Consider the following 24,119-nt stretch of genomic DNA (forward strand, 5'->3'; position numbering starts at 1 on the left):
TTTGAAACAACGTCGCTGAGTGCACAACTAAATCTGATTGCAACCAATCACGAATCCTGAACACTCGCGCCATGAAAGGGCTGTATTAGAATAGAGGTTCGTAGGAAGATATGACAAGTAACCTCTGTGGGAAGAGAATGTCTACCTACAAAAAGAGTCAGATTCTCATGATTACGCGTATTTATTTTATAAAACATATTTCACAGAATACGATTTTTCAACCAAACATGACAACAGAAAAAAATATATAAATGCAGGTTATTAAAGATAATTATGTAGAAGTTACAGAAGTCACAGAGGGTCAGAGCCGTGAAGATCCAGGTTAGAATTGGTCTTCAGCCGCCCATGCTGGTCGTAAGAGGCGACTAACAGGATCGGGTGGTTAGGCTCGCTGACTTGGTTGACACATGTCATCGTAACCCAATTGCGTAGATTGATGCTCATGCTGTTGATCACTGGATTGTCTGGTCCAAGCTCGATTATTTATAGACTGCCGCCCTATAGCTGGAATATTGATGAATGCGGCGTAAAACGCAAACCCAACCCGCAGAGGGTACCAGTCCTGCCATCCAGCATCCATCTACCCCCTTGTATAACGCTACCATTCTATTTAATATATATATGTTTGCAAGTATTTCACTGCAAACACAGTTACCAATGACAGTACGAGACTGACATAAAGAGTGGGTCGCATTTCCCATGCTGAAGCTGCAGGCTTGCCCTTTGGTTCCCTGATTGTTATCTTGAACTTCCGCTGTGGTTTTGTCACACTTGTCCTCAGCTTGAGGATCTCGCATGTCCCATCCTCATCCTCACTGGACAAATATATTTCCTTATCCCTTCTACCATTCACAAGTGTTAGTTTGAACATGTCCTTGAAAATCTCTACATCCATCGTGAACCCTTGATAGTGGAGACCTCTCACCGCCCAGTCTGTCGAGTTGGGGAGCAAACGTGGTCTTAGGTCCAGGTGGTGATCGCGATATCTGACACCTGCATATCCAAATATGGCTGCTTGAAGGAGTCCCCCTGCGGCGGTGATGAAATTCACACAGCGGATTCCCTGGGGATTTGATGCCGGCTTCTCGCTGAATATCTGGTGAAAATAAAATGTTAGTCACTTGCTTCTCTAGAATATGGGACAGCAGGAATGCCTTATAACCTTCGACCCTTCTGCATGTCATGCTTCAAGCTGTGTGTCCGGCTTAATATGCATCCAAACATCATTAAATGTATCGTCCAAAATATTGAACATTCATATCGTTTATAATATGTTTGACCTTATGTTGACATATGTCGCTTTTCCTTTGGATTAGAGGTCGGTCACGTGACCGCAAAAGTGGCATTCGTAAGAACATGAACTACACATTTCGAAGTTTACGGAGCTATTCTTGAAAGGACTTGAACGATGACAGGACTCCTTCCACGTCGACATTCCTGGGGAAAACCCTGGGAGTTCGCTAGCACGAATAAATACACGTTGTTTCTGACCTTTAGATTCTTTAATCTTGATCATGAACAGGTTTTGAACATAATTGGGATAATTCTTTCACTTTGATTGGATGCCCGTTCAAGTATACCCTCGCTTTGATCGATGGCAAGCTCCGATATTCGACAGTTTGGTTCTCTATTTAGAAATATACTTGGATCTTGAAGAGCTGGCAATAATTATGTTAAAATATGTCTTTAACAAATATATTTTCCCCTTCTTTTAGTTGTATGGAAGTGGTTTAATTCTTTAAATAAGTTAAAACAAAAACAACAATACAATGTACGAGTGCTTCGGTAATATTAAGTACCATTGGAATCAAACAGGAAAAGAATTATCGTTCTTGTTTAAAGTAGTTCTGATGTTCATGGGCCAATATGAAAACTTTCGAGAGGGGAACGAGTCGCTTGTCCCGGCATAACACCCCCCATCAAGAATCAGACACACACACTGCTATAGCGAAGTGTGCATATCTGGAAGTGAGAACTTTTTCACTTCGTGAATTCGTCAAGCCTTTTACTTCCAATTTAATGTCAGTATGTGTAACCACTGACATACCACATTGCGGCTGCTGTCGACACATCTGGGTATTCTACGATTATTTATCACAGGTCAACATGCTTTTCTTTATTTTGTAGAAGCCTGTAACATGTATTCTGTAAGACAGCCACATTCGTAACTACTGATACCCATCTCGTAGCCATTTTCACGACTGGGTCTTGTCCAAGCGCAAACGGGCACGGAGTTGAAAATAGTCTAGTACTATTTCCAAGGAAAGATAACTCTGAATTTCTAACCATTTCTACTCCGAGAATATTCTATATCCCTTGGGCAAAACAGCTATACAGTCATTCCCTGCGTAGAGATGTTTCAGTGTTGAAATTTGTCAATCCTTTAGCTCAAAGTTTATGTTTAAATTGTCCTTTGCATAGTTTAGCGAGGTTTCAAAGTTCGACGGTGCCGCCATTTTCATGCATCGAAATGCGTTTTACTGCTTGCGATTTGATTGGTTTGCGACGATTCTTGGCAATAATGGCGTTCTACATTCGTGACCAACTCGTGTTATTCCGGGACAAGCCGAATAGCGACTCGTGCTCCTCTGGAAGGATTTCATATTGGCGCATGAACATCAGAACTACTTTAAACAAGAACGATAACTCTATCCCTGTTTGATTCCAATGTTTCTTAATATCACCGAAACACTCGTACATTGTATTGCTGTTTTTTGTTTTTACTTATTTATTTTAAAGAATTAAACCTCTTTGATACAACTTTAAAGAAGGATAAAACATATTTGTTAAAGACATATTCTCGTGTAATTATTACCAGCTGTTCACCGTATATTTCCAATTATATTAATTTTCTGAATAGGGTTTAATAGTCACAATTGGGAATTGTTTTATTTAATATACAAATAACATAATCATTTTCAGCTAAAATAAATCCCAAAGCAGATAGTCAAAAATAACTTTATAATATTTCTCAAACTGAACATTGGTGTAACCTTGCTGTCACACTCCTGATGGAATTTTAAATGAATTTGCTGAAAAAATATGAATGGCCAAAACATTGTCACACTACAGTATCCCCCGAGATGTGAAATATAAGCCCAATGTTAAAGATTAAAGTTGATTAGTAATATACAGATATAATTATTAATATTATTGTTGTGAAACTCGTAACGATTTATATTGCATTTCCTACAAATGTTGGAAGCGCGCGTACAATCTCCGTAACAAGCCCGCACGATCGTCAGAAATACACTCAGTTTGACTCATGGGAGCCGTTATGTCAACAAACGCACGTGCGTGTCATTGAATCTCTCACCGTCCATGGCACTATCCTTACTAAAATCTGCACGAGGCAACACAGTTCTGTTAGCTACGTTCTTTGTGCTTTCAGTATGACGATATATATTTTTCATGATTTTTTAAACAATGCCATGATGTCATAACCGATTTAAGTACTGGGGATTATTTTAATCAAAGTACGGCAAACATTACGCTCGTTCTGATTGGTTTGTCGTATTTTCGCACATAACACGCACATAGGGGGACGAGTCTCTTTCGAGGTTACGGAAAGGGGCGAGTGGTCGGGAATGGGCGCTCTGTACAGATACGAGTCTTCTTGTAGGTCACGGAAAGAGGCGAGTGATTACGAAAGAGACAGAACACCCATCATAACGCACAGATGACAACTGAAGAATATCTGGTTCTCAGGACACAGTGACGTGTAAATGTACGGATATATACTTTCTTTTGTCCGATTCATCAGTCCGGCAGTCTGTTAACCGGTCTGTTAAAAAATATTAACCCATTAACCACTATTAATCTTAGTTGTCAGTCCGGTTCAAATGACACGCGGGGCGGTGAGTTAGGCCAGCGGTTAAAGCGTTCGCTCGTCACACCGAAGATCGGGGGACATGGGTACAATATGTGAAGCCCATTTCTGGTGTCCCCACCGTGATATTGCTGGAATATTGCTAAAAGCTGCGTAAAACTAAACTCACACAATCACTATCTCAAGAAGGAAACGGTTCCTCGTAGTCCTGCCTACCATTTGTTTTTGTCTTTTTGCATTTAGTGCGTGTTTTGTCTGTTACTACGTACGTAGTGACGTACATCTTATGAACACTGGTAATGACTGAATCAGCTATTAGCAGAAATGTGGTAACTTTGGCGGACACAGACATTTTTGTCGGCACTTTTAAGATGAGAGTGTCTGGAAACTAAAACCCCTGTAAAGTCAACGCACGTTTAGCATCACAATAGTGATATGGTGCAGACAAACCAAGAAACGTTGCAGGTTGAACCTAGGTCGGTTTCAAACTAATGACCATTGGTTTACGTGCACCCCAAATGACCAAACGCATTCCTCCATCGCCGTAGTGCATGAGAGCATCTCCATCTCAAATAACCCACAGCAGATTAACAAAAGCATGTTTCTGTACACGTGGTATCAGGCGTCATATAGCACAGTGAGTGAGTGAGTTTAGTTTTACGTCGCACTAAGCAATATTGCACCAGACAATGCAGTGATCAGCAGCATGAGCATCATTCTACGCAACTGGGATACGATGACATGTATCCACCATGTTAGCGAGCCTGACCACCCGATCCTGTTGGTTGCTTCTTACGACAAGCATGGGTTACTGAAGATCAATTCTAACCCGGATCTTCACGGGTCGTCATATATCAGAAACTTCAGGTCAGCAAGGAAATGGTGCTTAGATAATGAAGAAAGCAATCAGAGAATATAAGTGCACACATTAAATGGAATGTTTTGGATATTATGAAGCAAAGAGTCTGACCACGCTGTTCTTAAACTACAAAAAGAACATACAGATCTATTGTAATAATTCATTAACGGTCATGTACAAGAAAAAAACATCTTATCAGGCAACAGTTGAAATATATACAAATAGTTTTCAGTGGAAAGACAGGATTTTAAAAAACACATCCGATCAGGCAACAGTTGAAATATATACAAATATTTTTCAGTGGAAAGACAGGATTTTAAACAAACCACATTCAAAATTGATCTGGCTCAAGCAACAGCTCAAGAATGTTCACAAACACACGAATGTACTCTTTCCAATGGTAACATGGTTTGTACTGGAATTTGAGGGTTCAGATGCAGCTCAATCGTAGATGGTGTTTCTATCACCACAGTTGTGATCTAATCCTATAGAATACTACCAAGCATGGTAAAACATCCGATAAGGCAACGGAACTCTTCCTGGCTGCAAGCATGAGCTACGATCCACAACCTGACTGCACCATGAACACAGTCAGAAGAATCACATCGAGTCTGGCCACCATTTTAGTCGCCTTTTACAACAAGCATCAGGTACTGGGGACCTTTTTGCAATAGAAATCCGACCTGATATCATCCGTAATATGCGTTCTCAATGATAAGGCGCAGAATTGTCGGTCTGGGGGCTTTGAATGGTTTGATCAGGAATATCAAATTTTAGAAATAATCTAAAAAAAAAGACAAGCCTGAAATATTTTGGCAAGATTACAGAATACCGGATACCTTTCCGCCATTTTTATTTTGATTGCGCAGTTTCCTTAGTAACGGCACGCCATGAATGAAGGCTGTGTTGACGCAGCGTTCAATATAAAATATTAAATATTAAACAATATTAAAGCTAAAAAAGGTAAAGATAATTGGGGTAAAGGGGAACGATCAGGCAACTGTTGAAATAAAAGCCTGTACCTACCTTACAGCTGGAAATCATCCAAACTATCGTTTTGATTATCCTGGTTGTCACGATTGGCCGGTTTTAATGGCATCCTAATAAGTTCACTGTCCTTTGAATGAGGGTTGTAGATTCCACAAGGTCGATAAATTTTCAAATTTTTCTTCAACACACAAATATTTCCTTCTTGTGCAAAATTCTTCGAAGTATGTTGAATACAGGCTTTTTGTGGTGCCTGACCTGGGTAGGGGCGTTTTAATGCACCCCCGAGTTGACTCGATGGTGTTTGTATGTGCCCCGGTCTCAGTGTCCTTGAAATTTATGGAATGATTTACTTTTAGGTGTTTAAAATCTTCCTCTTTGAGACAGTCATATGCTTTCCAGCAATCACTAATAATAGTGGTTCCGGGTTTGATGAATTTTAATATCACTGGAATCAAAGTTTCCGAATTTCTGTGTTCCACATAAGCTTACAAAAAAACAGTTTTGTGTCCCTGTCAATGCCTCCAAAAGACCCACTGTCCCTCTACCCTCTTTCCCCTATTAAATTTCCTCTTTCCAAATTTTGACTCATCTATTTCTACTACGTGTCCCACACCACATATCTGTTCACTGTCCTCATCAACAATGCAAACACATACTTCCCTGCAAAAGTTGTACCAGTCCACAGATGTACTCCCAGACACAATGTCTAATTCTCTACGCACAAAATCTTGTGGCAATTTATACACCCAACAGTATGTCAACAAAGTAGTGTTCCCCAATGCTAATTTTACTGTTTTCAAAGAAAGAATTGTGCCTTATAGAAAATTTCCTACCACAAGTTTTTTCCTTGAACATTTCCAGCATCTGCCATCTTTCCCGTAAGATTTGTCCATGCACAAATAATATTTTCCAACACCGAATTACTACAAATTTTGCCTTCCCAGTTACCAAAAAGTATCAGGTCCTCGGGACCTTTATTTCATAGACATCCCTGATTTTCATTCCGTGTCTGTTCTCAAAATGATCTCGTCTGTAGTGAACTTTTGTCGATCGTCTGTAGTGAACTTTCCATATTAGGAACGTGTTAATATTACGTCATTAGAAATCAACCAATCAAAAACACTTTACCATCAGAGTGTTCCCACACTGTACAGTTCCTTTTCCCAGCATGCATTTGAATAAAATTTCAGCACACGATTACTTTTTACTCTGTTTACGTCAGTGAACGCTGTTACAATCCCCAGTTTATGTTTCCTAGACCGGAAGTAAGGTGAGGAATTCGATTTTAACCTTATTTTTTTACCTTAAATTTGTATTTTTTATTGGATCGCTCGCACGCTCGCGCTCTCTGTTTCTTCTATATATATGAGCCTCTCACGCGCACATAATTTTTGTTAAGAGCTGTTTTAGCCGTGAATTTCGATTCCGTATTCATGTCCAAATTTTTTTTGACCAATGAATGTAATCTTCTGTCACGTCTTTCCAAAACACTGAAATCGGACAGAGAGAACGAACTGTCTTTACCAAATGTGGGGTTGCCCAAGAACGGCATCTTTCTTGTCGAACATTCATACAATGTTACTCCAATACTCCATATATCAAAGGCCTTTTTAAAAATGTCACTTGCTGACCGGCGTTCTCCAGCGTGTACCTCAGGTGGTGTGTATTGCGGAGTGCTGATGGTTGGCTTTCTGTCCTGCAGTGGTTCCTCCGGCCTCAACTTCATCCAAAGCCAGTTATGTTTACCTTTAAATCTTTTCCAATGAGTATATTTGCCGGTTTATATCTCGATGAACAATGCTCTCCTTGTGAACGAATTTGGTGGCTTTAAGAACTTGTCTTGAGATCTTTTTCAAAGCGCGTTGTCTCTGCGAGATGTTTTTCCCGGCAATGAAGTCCGCCAGATCGCAGCCATCGAAATACTCCATTATCATCAATTGGAGGCCGCAGTGAGTAAACAGGTCATAGGCTTGGATTATATTTTTGTGTTTCAGCTGACTCATAATCCTGAATTCTGTGGCCATGGCTTAGTTATTGTTTCCGGGTCGAATGAATTTCGGCGTGACACTTTCGCAGCGTATATTCGACCATCTTTGATGACTTTGTATACGATGGCGGTTCCTCCTGATTCTATTACATGCTTGAATCTGTACCCTCGGATGGTATGGCCAAGGAATATATCTTCACATTTTGGTGTCTTCCGCCATGCCCACGATGCTGGAGTGGATAAGTCCTAGCTGGTGATAGAGGATGGTAATATTACATTGTCCATGCTTTCTGGACTCTGTTTGTCGGAACAAAGATGTCTTCTCCATAGTTCCGCAGCAACGTTATATTGGCTTTCAATTCGAGGAGTTGAAGTTAACGGGTAACCTGGATAGGAAAAAACCCCAAACCTGTTGATCACATTCTACGAACATACCAATTCTGCAACATACGTGTGTGTGTGTACATGTATAAACAAGTGGATATGTGTATAATCGTATGGAACTTTAAAGGCAATGAAGAAAAGCTCTGCAAATATTGTATTTCATTATAGGTAGTACATTGTTTAACATAAACAGACATGGAGTCAGATAGTCCAGGAATAATGGAATAAATATTTCTCATGATTCTTTCCAAGGTAATAGTTACTCGTTAGGAATCGTCTAAACAATTCAAGATATAATTTTAGAGAGTTAAATATTCTTCCTAAAATGTTCAGTTCTTGCAAACGTTTTAAATTCATAGATAGCACACCAATACGGATACATGGACATACCAACGCATCTCAATTTAACACAACCTTGTATATCTTCTACATAAATAGTTTGTCAAAGGTTAGAGAAGAGTAGTTTCAAAGTCACTTACCTAAGTGAAGTTTCTCTGTTGGGCATAAAATACCCTTAAGAAACCACGAGTTTGCCATTTCTGTATAGAAAACACATCGAACACAAAAGCACGTCTTGTATCGAAGCGCGATGGCTATATCTGTGACGTTTTCTGACCAGAAGATTGTGACGGAATATGTACTCTGCATATTCCGTATTCGGAAACGACACGAATTGTCACGAATGAGAACTGTCAGAACGGTATGCGTTTTTTTCAGTAATTGGTTAAAACATACCAATGACATTATTATTGTATAGTTACACCACGGTTTTGAACTGCTTTCGACAGCAACTCTCTGATTGGCTCTTGGCAATTTTAGCCACGCCCACGTTTAACAAATATAATTGTCTGTCTCAAGTGGATGTAAACCTTCTAAAAAGACAACTTTTGGTTTACTCTTTTAATGAAAACAATGACAGCTTTGTCGGAAACACGGTGACCTATGCATCATTAAACGTTTGAATCATTTACGAAGTACGTAACTTTTTAAAGGTAATTTCACAATTTTCGCAACTCAATAATTATTGAAAATACAGTTTTGGTAAATGTTCCACATTCACCTGACTTTGACATTGATAAGTGGGCCAATCCCTCTAACACGGTAGATTTAGTTTCCATTATATCGGCAGCTTGTGAGAGAATGATGTCGTCGATTGTATCATCCCAGAGTTTAGCACCTTCAATTTCGTCAACTATTTGTGGTGGTGGTGGAATTGGGTTTAACGTCGTGCTTGAGAATATTTCGCTCACATGACGACGTGCATGCGTGTGTATGTGTATGTGCGGCTGCTTGTACTAGCCCAGACTGAAGCTGGTTTTATAGTGCTAGCCCACTGAGATACCATTCCGCAGTGAAGCATGAATACTGACTCCGAGCCGACCAGTCCTTGTTGTACCCATTAATGCCGAGCGCCAGGCAGGGACCAACAAGTACCATATTTTAACGTCTTTTGGTATGACGCGGTCGGGGATCGAACCCGCGACCTTCCGCACTCCGGGCGGACGCTCTAACCACTACACCACGGAGGCGGTCGCGTCAACTATTTGTGACAGTGTAATGTCGTCATAGTGTTATCCCACTCACGACTAGACCTGGCGGCAGTATCAAACAGAATGAGACTTTTGAAATTAAAAAGATTCGCAGATTTCGAAATTTGAATGCAGAATGTTGGCATGGTACAAAGCAGTTACTTCATCCAATCACTCGAGCTTGGTCCAAATACACCACGGCCTGCTTGCTGTTGATTGGTCGATGAATTTGCGTCTCGGGCTACGCTCTCGACAATTCATCGATCAATCATCACCAGCTGTCAGGTCGTAGTGTATTTGGACCAAGCTCTCGTCTAGAATGAAGTAACTACTGCATAACTAATTTAAGTGAGTGAGTGAGTTTAGTTTTACGCCGCACTCAGCAATATTCCAGCTATATGGCGGCGGTCTGTAAATAATCGAGTCTGGACCAGACAATCCAGTGATCAACATCATGAGCATCGATCTGCGCAATTGGGAACATATGACATGTGTCAACCAAGTCAGCGAGCCTGACCTCCCGATCCCGTTAGTCGACTCTTACGACAATCATGGGTTAGTGAAGATCAATAGTCTAACCCGGATCTTCACGGGTTGAACTAATTTAATCTTTATCATTGGGCATATATTTCTTTAGGGATATTTTAGTCTTGACGTTTGAGGGGTCATTCATAATTGTTTTTGCAGTATTCTTTTGAAATTTCCACCAGGGGTATGGCAGCAAGGTTACACGACTGTTCAGTTTGAGAAATATTTTAAAGTCATATTTGAGTATCTGCTTTGGGATTTATTGTAGAAGAAAAAAAGGTCATTTTCTTTGCATATTCAATACAAAATCCCATTTGTGACTCTTAAACCCTATTTAGAAACATATATTTGGAAGAAGCTGGTAATACTTACGCTACAATATGTCTTTAACAAGTATGTTTTTCCCTTCTTTTAGTTGTATCAAAGAGGTTTAATTCTTTAAAGTGAATAAGTTAAAACAAAAACAGCAGAACAATGTACGAGTGCTCCGGTGATATTAAGTACCATTGGAAACAAACAGGAATAGAGTTATCGTTCTTGTTTAAAGTAGTTCTAATGTTCATGCCAATATGAAATCCTTCCAGATGGGGACAAGTCGCTCTTCGGCATGTCCCGGAATAAAACTCGAATGAACTCACACAAAGTGAAAGTCAAACCATAAATAAGAACGGATCAGTTCAGTCTTATACAGACAAAAATAGTATATGTTTAGTGAAGTCTACAGAAAATAATATGACAATATTGCCAAAAATATTCGTTACAACTTATTCCTTTGTTCGGTATATATTCGAATATGTAACGTACTTTGAACGGGCCATTGATGTTTCGAAACATCATCCGGAAGTTCTCTGCTGCCTCTTCTTCCTCATCCAGTTCCAAGCGGGTCAGTGAATGCATGCTCCACGTGCCGGTGTCCGGACCCACGCGGTCTGTCAACTGACAAAACAGGTCCATTTCCGTGTAATTCTATGAAATGGGTTTGACTGTTTGACGCTTCTTGTTTGTTTACAATACATTTGTGTTATGATACCTTAAAGTCTTATACAGATCAGTAGACGACGTGTGAAGAACGACCTAGTTTTTCTTCTTAGCTCATGGACATATATATCTCAGACTGATGGCAACTTTCTTATTCTATTCATGGGATATTGTGCGTAGACAAGGTACGTTTGCAGCTACATCTAGATCTGCAAAAGCGGAACTAGTTTTAAACTTAAGCTATGAACGTGAAATATTCTGCCTGTCGCTCTAAGCTAAAATATACATAGTGCAAAGGTATACCCAGTTATGGCTGTCCTCAGAAACAGATTCCTTTTGGTGTAATGTGCAAATTGATAATTATATGAAGATCAGTGATGATACCAGGTGTTCGCGAGGATGGCAACACATCATTTCATTTCCCTATTCAAACTTACATTTTCATAGATGATAAGGTCGTTCCTTCTGACTGTGCGTGGCATTGTCATCATGAGCGGGAATCCGAGCAGCACCACGTCCGACTGTTTAATGGTCTCTGTGGATTACATGAAGTCATATATTAATACATCAGTATAACGTATTGGACGCCCCAGTCATAAACCACATCATGTCCCATCAAGATGGATTATTAATATTCCTTCTTAATAAAATAATCGAACCAATGTCCATTTACCTACTTACTTACTAGGAATATTCCAGCAGCCTGAACCATTTGTATAATCACATCTGGTATACGATGGCTTGAATCAACGAAATGTGGAGCCTGACCACCCGATCCTCACAGACACCCCATAGAACATTACAAGCATGGGCTGCTGAAGATCGTCACAGTCGGGTTTCACGGCTCTGAGACAAATTACCTATATATTGTTTTTGTTTTCAGCACAAACAAATTTCATTTGGCCATATGAAAATTATAGTTGATGATGCCTTCTTTCAAGTGCTAATTTTGGAAGTCGTTTTGATTAGAATGTGACAGCAGTGTACATAAATGTTAAGATCGTGTGATTTTGGATACAAATGGCAAGATCGTTTCTTGCCCCGATCATTACCAGGTCAGTTTCGACATTACCATTGAGAGTAAATCCCTCAAACTGAGGATGGAACTGCTGCTCCTCGTCAAACAGAATCAGCATGTTCTTGGCAATGTGGGAGAATGTCTGTATCTCGCCTTGCTCTGTCTGGCTTAGATCCCTGCAGAGAAACAAAGTGCGTTACAACTAGGGGTGACTTATTGCGGGGGAAACGTTTTCGTTTAAGCATGTAACCAAATGAATAAACTAACTAAAATAATCAAAACTATTTTAAATACGTCTAGCAGCCGTTCAATAGCAAGGCTGTTTTCAAACAGTTTGAAGTCTCTTTTCATAAGACATGTCATTTACCGCCACTTTTATCCAAGCTTAAAATAGCTCAAATGGGTCAAACGACATGAGTGTTGGAGAAGCATATTTTGTGGGCAAGAGAGGTAACTCGACACTATTTCCGGTGATCGAAAATTGTACATAACAAAGAATGTTTCTTTGCAATATGTGGTATATGTTAATTCTAGAGCTATTTAGATTGACTTAGAAAATCTGTTTTCAGTTTTGACACTGTCTAGAGTCTATTATGAATGTTCAGTATACACAAATTCTTGAGGGAAACTATTTTGTTCACATGAAATTGATTAAAAAAATATTTATCTTAATTTTCTTAAAATTAGATTGATAAATGATAGGATTGTATTTCTTTAGCTGAACCTCTTAACATTCATACTAATTAATAATAATATAATTTATTATTTGATAATTTTTTTCAATATCAACATTGCTTCGATCAAGTAATTTAGTTTCTTTACAGATGCCTGATGTCTGTAGATGTGGTATACCATTCCAGCATCATCAATGGGTACCAGATTCACATTGCGAACCAGAGGTAAAATATTATCAATATTTCATTTATAGGAAACATGATTAAATTGGTGTATTAATGACATATAGTGATTACATCAGTAGATATAATAATAGTACATCTTTTATTTATAAAATTCACATTCCAAAATGCTACAACATCTGAAGATTAACATTAAAAACATTTTGGTGATAAGTAAATTATGAAAATGCAACAGTTAGGTACTTGGGTTAGGTTTTGGTTCTCAGCAATTAAATGGATTTTTCCATAGCTGTTGTGTTGTGCATCACATTGTTTTTGTTCACATGTCATGTGTCACAACGAGAAGTTGTTTTAAAATGACGTTAGTTCTGCATAGTGAGAAACAAGCAGAGGTTGTCTACACAGTCTTGTAACATTTCATTTGCCTCAGTATATATTCTTTCTAATTTTTACTTTGCAAATCTGATGAGCTGAATCATTGATTAAGATTTTGGTTTCTGTCCGTGCATGTAATAATTGCTTTGGTGGTGTTTTTTGCAACATACTATTGCGATAGCGATAGCCTACTACGACCAACTATTGCAATACTATCGCAATATGATTTTTCTCCTTGCATTGTCTCATTTGAAGTCATTTCCCAAATGAATGTATAGTTTATATGAAATAGAAACTAGTAGTTTCAGTCTATTTTGATAACTGACAAGAAACTTGAAACCCAGATCAAGTAAACAGTTAAAACATAAACCTATTGTTATTCACTATTTCAAACTCCGAGTCGCATGCCGTGTTTGCCGCCATGTTTGTTTAAGAGGTAACAGGGGCGGATAACTCTAAATCAAAGAGAACAAATCTGGTACTTCCAATATTTTGCGCTTCGCATTTATCAATTACTATCGATAGTCACACATACTATCGATGGGGTTTGTTTCTACAATCGATTAATTGCTATCGGGAGACTCATCAATTGCAGTCCATCGATAGTTCGATACATCGTTATGTACTTCACTAGTTACAACCCTCAAAAGTGAAAACAGCGAAGTAAGTTCTCGTTACATATTCATTGATGTTTAGCTAATCTTTCGCTGCATCTACGTGACGTCAGCTTACAGATTGTAGGTATCTCTGATGTAGGCCGGCAGCTCCAGGCTCAGTTTGGCGTTGTAGTTAGTGAAGACAGAGTTGTTGACGTTGTAGTGGTATTCGTCGGGTCCCATGACGCCTACAAGCATAAGGCTACGACAATGAAGTGCATACGGGTGACTTGTGGGCATACGGTTGACCAAAGACTCAGTGTTTCCTGAATAAACAGACTTTCTTAAACATCAAGTGGCGTGCATATCACACTCGTGTCATGGTTCAGGTCCCCTTGACTTTCCTGAATAATGAAGCCGGTGTATAGTAAACGTTACGGAACAGCCTTGACCCATTGACCTTTGGTTTTAGTTGACAACGACCTTTACCTGTGTATGTATAACTGTCATTAGGCCAACAGTTATATTTTTCGAGTACCTCGTTGTAATGTATGACTAATTGTTTATTTAATGCTGAAGACGTTTTTTTGCTTTGATATATTTTGGGAGGATACCTTCCACTTAAATCTCCGTGGCCTGTAAAACTGACAGTACGTATGGAAACATATACTTTTGATAGCAACAGATTACCCTATTTAGAAAAAAGAGTCTCAATAAGATTGGAAATTTAGGCCTCAGTAAAATCTTGACTTGCTTGATTCAGAGCTTTTGAATTATAGAAAAAAAAACTGTGTTGAAGGAAAATAAAATTGTTCAGGGTCAATGGGTGAGTGAGTGAGACCAACGAGGTGGTCTGTATACAGTCGAGTTTGGACCAGGCAAACCAGTGGTTCAAAGCATTAAAAAATACGCCAAGCAAATGAACCTGAAATTTGATCTCCATTTCACTTGGCGAACAACTGTTTCTGGGAGTTTATCTTGACCCAGAGTCCCCATATTCTGAAATTGTATTAGCAGGTGATAAAGCTCTATGATCAACGTACATACCCAGTATCTCATATTGACCATCATCACTCAGGACAACTCGACTTGCCCAGAACCGGGCGACGTCCATCGCCAGCTCGAGTCCATGGCCATCGGTCAGGATGGTGACGTCATCAGTCGCATAGAAATATTGACGGAGAGCCAGACTTACGTCAGCGGTCACGTGGACTTGATACTCAGCAGCCTCGCGCCATGGACACACTTCTTCACCTGAAGCAAGACTGGTATCTTAGGGGAACAGTATGCGTGAAGTTTTATATCGGAATTTGACATTAGAATACAGCAGTGGTTGTTCCAACTACAGTTATCTGTAACGAATGAGAGTTTACCGACCTAGCTACTTTCTGTGATGTTTTAATTCATGCATGGATTCCAAACGCCTGCATTGCAAACGAACTGGCTAAAGCGATTAAATCGAACAAAATACAAAAAGGCTTAATTCTAATGCAATTCTAATACAACGCATGAGCAGAAACAGTTATATATTGGAAAGTTTCAATTTCTTTTATATAAACAATGTAACTGAATTATATCATTGTAAAGAGAGCAGATGCATGTTTCCTTTGCGTGACATTTAGTGAGTGAGTGAGTTTAGTTTTACGTAGGACTCCGCAATATTCCAGCTATATGGCGGCGGTCTGTAAATAATCGAGTCTGGACCAGACAATCCAGTGATCAATAGCATGAGCATCGATCTGCGCAATTGGGAACCGATGACATGTGTCAACCAAGTCAGCGAGCCTGACCACCCAATCCCGTTAGTCGCCTCTTACGACATGCATGGGTTACTGAAGATCAATATTCTAACCCGGACCTTCACGGGTAGCGTGACATTTAGAAAATGTGTAGCAGTTAGCTGTTTTAACAATAAATGTAGTTCCACCATCGGGGAAAGAGCAAAGAGCGACAACGGAGAGTGACTTCAATAACTGCCAGTTTTTCTCAACTCTGATCAGCACTTTATTTGACCAAACCCAACCCATTGAGTCGCTGTGCTGATCAACTGCGTGTATTACTAATCCACTGGTCTAACGGACGGTGACAAGCACCGCTGTTCAGCATGATCAAGATATAAAGTGAGAGTGATAAGGCTGGGTTTATCATATTATGTTGCTGTCTCAACATTTTGTCTTGGTAGGAGTATGTCACTAATAGCATCCATAATCAAATGAATGTTACCTGTTTGAGCTTGTTCCCATGGAAACCTAGCCCCTTGGTAACCTGTTTTGTTGGCGTGTTGTCTAACTGACGGCAGCACCCTTGTTCTTGAGCCAATCAGCAATATTGCTAGATGAGGATGCAGAGACATGATTGGCGGCAGTATCCACGTGTCCATATCCCAGAACACGTGACCGAGGTAGTCGTTGTAGGGGGATGTCTTGTTGGGGAAGGCCACGCCCCCTCGGGAGAGTCCACCTGCATAAGGACATAGGAGACAGTGTCGCGTAATGAGTGAGTGAGTTTAGTTTTACGCCGCACTCAGCAATATTCCAGCTATATGGCGGCGGTCTGTAAATAATCGAGTCTGGACCAGACAGTCCAGTGATCAACAGCATGAGCATCAATCTACCCAATTGGGATACAATGACGTATGTCGACCAAGTCATCGAGGCTGACCACCCGATCCCGTCAGTCGCTTCTTACGACAAGCATAAGTTACTGACCCGGATCTTCACGGGTGTCGCGTGATGAAGCACAATAAGAGTCTTTGATCACTGCAGATTGACAAGGACAATGTCATCCGAGTGTTGTTGTATAGCCTGTCACACAAAAAGCCGAAGAACATAAAACATAAAATACTCAAACCCCAGTTTGAGTGACATATTTACATATATCTCTTATTGTAGGACAAATAATTATATGCTCTTTCCCTTTTGACTAGTGTCCAGAGAATTCTTTTATATTTTAATAATTAAATAATAATTAATAATATTTGAGTACCTGTTTGTGCTTGAAATTGAAATTTCACTGCTAATCCAAAAAATGCTCATCTCAAATAAGAATGGTTGCAAAGTTCTCGTTCTCGTTCACGTATATATCAAGTTCCCGTAATGGGAGAACTTTCTGCTTTAATAGTATTAGATATTGTATTTGATTCCATGTTGGAGTGAGTGACTGAGTGAGTATGGTTTTACGCCGCTATTAGCAATATTCCAGCAATATCACGGCGGGTGACACCAGAAATTGGCTTCACACATTGTATCCATGTGGGAAATCGATCCCAAGTCGTCAGCGTGACGCTTTAACCATTGTGTTACCCCACAGCCCGTCAATATTGGACATTAAGTCACTGAGTTATACATTTCGTACAATATAGCAGACAAAGTGATATTAAGTGATATGAACCAAAATCGCCGAGATCCCAGAGTAGACGAACTCAGTCCTTCTTTAAATACGTTAACTGACTTTCGATCGATGAATGTTCATCTGAGGGTTACAGAGCATTAATACAGCCACGTGGGCAGGAACCTTGTGTGATGGATAGAGTACCTGGGCTGAGGGTTGAGGGTTGAGGGTTACAGAGCATCAATACAGCCACGTGGGCAGGAACCTTGTGTGATGGATAGAGTACCTGGGCTGAGGGTTGAGGGTTGAGGGTTGAGGGTTACAGAACATTAATACAGCCACGTGGGCAGGAACCTTGTGTGATGGATAGAGAACCTGGGTTGAGGGTTGAGGGTTACAGAACATTAATACAGCCACGTGGACAGGAACCTTGTGTGATGGATAGAGTACCTGGGCTGAGGGTTATGGGTAGAGGGTTACAGAACATTAATACAGCCACGTGGGCAGGAACCTTGTGTGATGGATAGAGTACCTGGGCTGAGGGTTGAGGGTTACAGAACATTAATACAGCCACGTGGGCAAGAACCTTGTGTGATGGATAGAGCACCTGGGCTGAGGGTTGAGGGTTGAGGGTTACAGAACATTAATACAGCCACGTGGGCAGGAACCTTGTGTGATGGATAGAGTACCTGGGCTGAGGGTTGAGGGTTACAGAACATTAATACAGCCACGTGGGCAGGAACCTTGTGTGATGGATAGAGTACCTGGGCTGAGGGTTGAGGGTTGAGGGTTACAGAACATTAATACAGCCACGTGGGCAGGAACCTTGTGTGATGGATAGAGTACCTGGGCTGAGGGTTGAGGGTTACAGAATATTAATACAGCCACGTGGGCAGGAACCTTGTGTGATGGATAGAGTACCTGGGCTGAGGGTTGAGGGTTGAGGGTTACAGAGCATCAATACAGCCACGTGGGCAGGAACCTTGTGTGATGGATAGAGTACCTGGGCTGAGGGTTGAGGGTTGAGGGTTACAGAGCATCAATACAGCCACGTGGGCAGGAACCTTGTGTGATGGATAGAGTACCTGGGCTGAGGGTTGAGGGTTGAGGGTTACAGAACATTAATACAGCCACGTGGGCAGGAACCTTGTGTGATGGATAGAGAACCTGGGTTGAGGGGTTGAGGGTTACAGAACATTAATACAGCCACGTGGGCAGGAACCTTGTGTGATGGATAGAGTACCTGGGCTGAGGGTTATGGGTTGAGGGTTACAGAACATTAATACAGCCACGTGGGCAGGAACCTTGTGTGATGGATAGAGTACCTGGGCTGAGGGTTGAGGGTTACAGAACATTAATACAGCCACGTGGGCAGGAACCTTGTGTGATGGATAGAGCACCTGGGCTGAGGGTTGAGAGTTGAGGGTTACAGAACATTAATACAGCCACGTGGGCAGGAACCTTGTGTGATGGATAGAGTACCTGGGCTGAGGGTTGAGGGTTACAGAACATTAATACAGCCACGTGGGCAGGAACCTTGTGTGATGGTTAGAGTACCTGGGCTGAGGGTTGAGGGTTGAGGGTTACAGAACATTAATACAGCCACGTGGGCAGGAACCTTGTGTGATGGATAGAGTACCTGGGCTGAGGGTTGAGGGTTACAGAACATTAATACAGCCACGTGGGCAGGAACCTTGTGTGATGGATAGAGTACCTGGGCTGAGGGTTGAGGGTTGAGGGTTACAGAACATTAATACAGCCACGTGGGCAGTAACCTTGTGTGATGGATAGAGTACCTGGACTGAGACCCATGAATGGGTTGAGGTGGTCACGACTGAGGGGAATCGAAGACAGGATGTAATAGAGGCCCGCGTTAAGAGTCAGAGCTACATCCGGGTTGCCATTCACCTCCAGGCGACCTTCCTCCCACACCTTGCGCCATGCCTGAAATGCCAGTAAAATTTTACTCAGTAATCAACATCTGAGATGAAAAGTATAATTTTGCTCAGTATTCAACACCTGAAATCAAAATTATAGTACTGAGAGAGAGAGAGAGAGAGAGAGAGAGAGAGAGAGAGAGAGAGAGAGAGAGAGAGAGAGAGAGAGAGAGAGAGAGAGAGAGAGAGAGAGAGAGAGAGAGAGAGAGAGAGAGAGAGAGGAGGAGGATCTTGATATATTATTTATGTAAGTGCTGGTGTAAATCTATTGTTACATTCTGTATACTGCTTAAGTGATATACCTTGAAACGGCCCTTACTGAGAGAAGCTAGATAAATTAAAAGATGTTACTAAAATATAAATATATAAAACAGTAATAACATCATCTCGGCCACAGTAACATGTATACAAGCTATCAACGCGATGACAGAACCTGGCGTGATATTGCTATACTATAGCTTATGGCGTAAAACAACATGGATTCATTCTAAGGGAATCACCGGAAGCACAGATATGCTCCAAGAGAGTTAAGTGTTTTATGTCAATGTATTCATGCACGACGCCAGCAGACATACAAAACTGATCGGGTCATGGTGGTTTTCGTAAAGTTACGACCTATCGTAACACTATACTACATCACTGGCTTATGAATGACGTAATGCCACGAACGATTTGTGGCTATGGTCCCAGATAAATCTGATCTGAGTATGGGTGGATGAGGCCTACCTCAGCGTGAGTGCTCAGCAAGGTGTCAGAAGACATTTCGACCGCGCTCTCGTAGGCGAGTAGGGCGTCCTCCTGGTCAGTACTGATGGCGGTGATGAACACCGACGACATGTTGGCAACGACAGACTTCAGGATCATGAGCTCTGGCACGGGAGTCCAGAACTGGAATACTCCGGTTTTCTGACCTCCGTCAACTTCCAGTACTTTTGTCCTTCCCAGATAACCTCTGAAGTGTTGAATAACGTAGATGAAAACATTCGATCTGTGTCTTGTGTCACAGGAAAATGTGCGTCACATTAGTATCAACTACAGGCAAATGTAAGACAGAATTCGCCAGCAAAAGTTTGTTTAATTCCGCATTCCAGCTATATGGTGGCGGTTTGTAAATAATCGAGTCTGTAAACAATCCAGTGATTCTGGACCAAACAATTGGGATACGATGACATGTGTCAACAAAGTCTGATCACCCGGTTCCGTTAGTGGCCTGTTACGTAAAGCAAGGGTTGCTGAAGACTAAGCCAGACAAAAGAACGCATTACAGCGATTTGTATGGTGGATGAATATAGAACAACAACCAAATGATCATTCAATTAAAAATTGTACTTAGAATGTAAACCGACAAAGAATGTCTGATTCATTAACTGAATACATATGTGGTGTGTCCGATCTAAACACATGAAATGAGCAATTGTCAGCAACATTCTCATTACCAGAACATCTCATGTATTATCGAGTTTAACATATCATAAGAACTTATGATCGATTTGAATCGAGTTTTACGCCGCTTTTTCAATATTGCATATCATAATGGCTTCACACATTTACCCATTATATGTTTGACGAGCCAATACCAATACTACTATTTGATCGAAATCGGTTTCATATGTTTAAGCATACCAATACACATTTTAAATTCAACACAAAATGTATAAAAAATACTGAATTAAATATGCAAATTATATTGACCGGAAATTGAGTAATATATACATGTACCATGGGATCACTTGTATAAATGTATAAATATAGATTAATTGAATGGTGAATCGGAAAATCGACAATTACCACAGCACAGATGGTTTTTTTGAAGTTTGCATTATCGATCACGGCTAATGTATCGTGTCATATATTGCTTAACACGTCGGTAATTTCACTCACTCCCCATTGTCTCACACCTTCTGTTGCTGCCATCAGTTGTGTTGAGGAAGCTCATGGTGAGATCGTCACTATCTTTTCCACGGTTTACGCTTAGGTTCAGAGTTATCTCCCCTTGTCGACGCCTGGCTACATTGACAATAGTGATCAGCAGTCGTGTCATCTTCCTATGAGCAAAATACTGGATGTCGATGTCTGCATCTTCTCTTGTGATAGTCTGTGTGAATACACCTGTTGGAAAAAAAAATCAGGTAAATGTAATAACTTTGAATTGGAGGCTGAAACAGAATTTTTAAACTTATCTTGGTATAAAGGCTCTATGGACGAAATGAAGAGGGAAGATAATTCTTACCCTTAGGAATACTAAGATTCTACAGCCTGTTTATATCGCAATCAACTGTTAAAAATGATAATTGTGGCACGACTGAAATGATATTCATTACAAAGAACACCCTACAACTGTTATTATTATGAATGAATTTGCAAAACAGACCGGACATTTGACTTTTGGACTATTTCTTTGGGTCAAAGACTTCCTCATGAGAAGGCATCGCATTATTGCTTCTAGAAACTTCCTTGAGCAGCATTACGATACGCCCTACCTTTACATGTGGTTTCCTTTCAAGTGAGTGAGTGAGAATGGGTTTACGCCGCTTTAAGCAATATTGGGCTTCACATACTGCACACATTGCAACCATCAGGGGAATCGAACCAGGGCTTGAAGCACTATGCTACCCTCACCAAGGTTTCCTTTAAATAAAATTGGGTCAGTAAGGTAGCCTAGTGGTTAAGGCGTTCGCTCGTCACATCCCTGTCACGTGCTTGTATACCTCTGAGCATGTCAAGTGAATAATGTCTTGAAGAGTTGCCTCCCATGTCACTGGCGTCAATGGATGAGGTCGCGGGTATTCTAGCCCTGTGGCTGTCGCTCCCCTTGCCGTTGTAGACGCCGTTCATGTATACAGTGTCACTGAGGACGTTGGTGGCAATATGTCCATTGCCGATAGCAGGCCGGAATCTGTCGTCCTGAGGAAAACTATTTGGACAGTAAAAAAGAAGGATTTAATTTAAGCTGTTCCTGTTAACCCCCTTAATGCCGACGCTTTTTCCCCCGAACTCACATTTTTGTAACATCTGAATGGTAAACGTTTTTTAAGAATTGCGCGCGCACCGCGCTATATTTACCTACGGCTATAATATAACACAGAGGAGTATAACATTAAATGTCCCGTCTCTTCCTGTAAATTCGAGTGCAAGACGAAGGTCGATTGCAAAAAAATAACACTGCTAAGAGTTTTAAAAACGTCAATTGCTCCACGGAATGTTTTGCATGACTATTGTTTTTATATTTGACATCTTCACGGAAACTATAGACCAACAAAACACTACCTGATATCTGTAATATTTGTATTTGTACGCTACTGTGTAACGTTAAACATCCTTATAAGTATTTGCTTGATGAGTATTTGCTGTGGATTAAAAACAATATTTTCGAAATGTTTTGTTTACGAGGAATAAAACCACTTCGGAATAAACATCCATATTGAAACCGGACACGATTAGGTAGTATCACAAATTGCAAGAAATCATAAAATTGTACTATCGAAAGGACCTGATAGGGAAATGGCTGGCGGTATCTTATATGTAAATAAGTTCTTACATTCCCATGCTTCCTGCTTGTGCTGGCGTATTTCGCATAAAGGTTAGTTATTTATAATGAAATATCATGCCTTCGTTTATGTCTTAGATTTCGGAGAAAGACGACATTGATCATGATTAATAAATATCACCTGTTTCGGTTCCGTAGTATATATCAAATTCGGATGTGTAAATCCGACAATGACGCTTTTTTGACAGAACATATAATATATGTTTTATATCCAACTGCACATAATGATAGTAACATATACCAGTTAACATATCGGTTGACTGAAGAAATGGGCACACAATCAACCCCACCCCCTTCAGTTTAACATACCCGTGAAGATCCGGGTTAGAATTGATCTTCAGTAACCCATGCTTGTCATAAAAGGCGACTAACGGGATCGGGTGGTCAGACTCGCTGACTTGGTTGACACATGTCATCGTATCCCAATTTGTCCATGAGGTACGGCTTGAAAATTGAGTCATCGATACCATTTTAGGAGACCAAGGTTTGTTGAATTTTTATGGAGGCTCAATACATCTAGGGAAGTGTACACGAATAAAATCAAATTTGTCCCTTATGTGAAACAAAATGGAATTTTGAATAATTTAATATTAATACTTGAAAATATACACTCATTTTTCATACAATGAAGGCATAACCCTCAATATAAGTGCTGAAATGTTATGCCATTAGGTTTGTTGAGCTAAACAGGCCAGAGTTACCCCAATTTGATTATAACGTAATTGGTGCCAATTGATTTAGACGGGTTTCCTGTCTAGTCCCAAAGCAAAAGATATTAATACTGAAAGTAATCACGTGAAACAAAGTGTGTAAAATACGAAAGAAGCATTAACTAGAACTGAAAATGTAAGCAGAAGGATAGATTGATCATGTGTATTTTCATTCATAACCTCATCTCAATGAAAATATATGTATAACAATGTTGATGTACATATGACATCACTATCAGGAAGCGACTTTCACAGAAAACTTTCGTTGTTTCAAGCAACGTATATGCATAAATGTGATATGTAAGTAGTGCGAAACATTCTGACGATCTGCTGGTTGTTATATTCTTTTCGTTTTCATTGTGACTAATGGAAATTGTCAGAAATGAGAAGTGTCGTCAACGTTTGCGTCAGTCATGGCGTCACACTTACGGAAACTATAATGTATTGTGTTGAATCTAGGAAATATCATTGGAATACACCTATTTTGATTTCCTTATTTCTTGCTACGATAATCTACCCATGCATGTTCTAAAATTTATGAGGAAGTGTATGCAACGAGTGGACGAACGGATCTCTCACAGTATGAGAAAATGATACACAGTGTAAAATCTGAGCTTGGCTTTGTTTACACTTCAAACATGTGGTCCTTTGCCAGCACGGCATTC

At 40.3% G+C, this 24,119-nt stretch overlaps 1 pseudogene; it reads right to left on the reverse strand.

Moving 5' to 3' along the window:
• Positions 1-444: 444 nt before the first annotated feature.
• LOC124289803 lies at positions 445-22,104 on the reverse strand (annotated as a pseudogene).
• Between the last annotated feature and the right edge of the window lie 2,015 nt (positions 22,105-24,119).

The sequence above is a fragment of the Haliotis rubra genome, unplaced genomic scaffold (genome assembly GCF_003918875.1).
Source record: "Haliotis rubra isolate DU_JTF1 unplaced genomic scaffold, ASM391887v1 Scf45, whole genome shotgun sequence".
Classification (NCBI taxonomy): Eukaryota; Metazoa; Mollusca; class Gastropoda; order Lepetellida; family Haliotidae; genus Haliotis; species Haliotis rubra.